Raw genomic sequence first — 2253 nt, 5'->3', positions numbered from 1 at the left:
CGGCCATCATTAAGCGGGCAACGTCGACGGTGGTCGGCGTTCCTTTTTACGTTAGTCGCAACTGGTCGTTATATCGACGACCCGCGCCCTAAATTAGTTGAAGGCTAAATAGGTCGCGACGAGGATGCGGACGGTTTAAAAAAGACGGGTTTTGGTAGAAACGGGAGAGACGCGGGCATCCTCTAACGAGTACATGCACACTGTTTCGACGGTGCTGTTCATCAGTGTCCATAATAAAACCGTATTTGCCACCGCTTACTCAACTGTTACGTCTACTGTCTACGTTAGAGATATATTCCTCACTACATATATATAGCCAAAACGCAGAAAACGGAGTTTACTGGACGCCCTATAGAGTCGCCGAAGGAAGCAGTATTTCGCTGAATTTCTGAAATTTTTCTAGAGAGCACGTCGCCAGCACTAGGTGCATGCGATACAAAATTTACGCGTGTCCAGTGCTGATCATATATAGGCGTGTTCGTGCACGCTCTCGTTTGAGCGCGCGTTGGTGTGTACATGTGCATATGTGCGTCTTGGTGCGAGCGTGCGAGCATGTAGTGTATGCGTGAACGCGCGTGTTCGTGTGCTTGTGAGTGTGAGACAGAGAGGGTGTATGTACGTGTGTTAGTATGTCTATACATGTGTATGTGTGTGAGGGGCGTGCGTGAGTCCGTGGGCATAAACGTAGACGCGTGCATGCGCATTTGACAATGTTCGTGCGCGTGCGCATGCTCGTGTGCGTTTATGTACGAGCGTGCGTGCGTGGGTTCACTGATCTCTATAATATAATCATTATTATATTATATATTATATTATTATTATATTATAGAGATTAGTGGCGTGGTTGCGTAACAATGTTATCTGCATATTGCTACCTACCATCACGCTTTTGTGATTGTATTACATTATATATTATGTAAATTGTACGTGAGTCATAGCAGACGATTCGCTGATCTTCTCTATAAACCAGTGCTCAACAACAAACGTATCGAATTCACGAATAGGCTTTCGTTTTATTCCTCAAACTTCAAGGAGTGAGCCGTAATTGTACAAGATGAAAATATATTTACAGCAACATGAATATCATGTGTATAAGCAATTGTGACACAAGACAAGACCATCATATTTCTATTACAAATGAATGAAACTATAAACTATTTTCGCACTATAGCGCCAAGAGTCCTACCTTATCCAATCGCACCTAGTTCACTTCCACAGCGGTGCTGTCTCCTCATACACTTAAATGTTCCTACAATGCGGCATTGTTGGGGACTACCTGACCTGCCCTTCCCCGATTTTCTCGCTTCACCTCCTAAGAGCTACGTTTATATAAATGCGTTAGAAGCTTTTATCTCCTGTCGTCTGCTAATATATCCGTATCCAAAACATACGTCTCTGCCCGCATTCACTTGGTTGCCCTATGATAGTAAATACGTTTTTCGATCATGCGCCTAGACGCGCTCTCCTCTTCCAATTGCGCTGCCTGTTTATTCTCATCTCCGTCGTGTGTAATTGCCAGATCTATCTCTATCATTAGCTGTGATTGAATTCGCTGCAAAACGAAACCTCGGATTTCTCTTAATCTCATTCCACTAAATCTCAACATCCGGGTCATTAACGTGGGAATGCTGTCGTCATCGTCGCTGTCGTCGTTTAGTTTCCGGTGTAGACGCTGTCGACGTCAGCGAATCCCCAGACGGGTTCCTCGATGTCGGGCGGCTTTTCTCTATATATATTTTATCTTTACTCCTTGGTTATTACTTTGTTATTTTCCTGTAACTCTAGACTTTGGTGTAGCTTCTCGCTCTCCTCTCTCTCGTCCTTCGCTTCTCCATCTCCTCGTCTCGCTCTCGCGTCCTCTCGCCTTCTTCTTCCTCTCTTCATCTCCCCTCGCTCTTCTGGCTCCTCTTCTCTCCTCTCTTCATCTCTCGCCCTCCTCTCGGCTCTCCTCGCCCCTCCTTTCTCCCCTCTCCTTGTCTCCTCTAGTTTGCTCTAGGTCCTGGCTGCAGTGTATCATGTCCCTCCTCTTGTAAGCATTCATGACGGTCACTCTCTCTATGACGGAGAGCGTGTCTCTTCTCCTTAACTGTCAGTTCTGATAAGAGTGTTTACCTTATGGTTTATCTCGTTATTCTCTAAATAAATTTGTGAGAGGTGGCTCTGCAATTCTCTTCGAGCTAAAGTCGCAGTACTCTCCTTCGCATATTTCTCTGTTTCTACGATGTTACTCGAAGCCGGAGAAGACCAGAAGAA

The 2253-nt window shown here is 45.3% G+C and overlaps 1 protein-coding gene across 1 annotated transcript in view; it reads right to left on the bottom strand.

Moving 5' to 3' along the window:
- Positions 1-2253, bottom strand: part of LOC106808298 (glycine-rich cell wall structural protein-like) — a gene marked incomplete at its 3' end in the record, with an annotated part of 8229 nt that overhangs the window by 4868 nt on the left and 1108 nt on the right. The gene's annotated exons all lie outside the window — the stretch shown is intronic.

This window comes from Priapulus caudatus, unplaced genomic scaffold (assembly GCF_000485595.1).
Source record: "Priapulus caudatus unplaced genomic scaffold, Priapulus_caudatus-5.0.1 Scaffold266, whole genome shotgun sequence".
Taxonomy (NCBI): Eukaryota; Metazoa; Priapulida; class Priapulimorpha; order Priapulimorphida; family Priapulidae; genus Priapulus; species Priapulus caudatus.
Note: the sequence above shows the minus strand (reverse complement) of the source record. Positions and strands in the feature narration are given on the sequence as shown.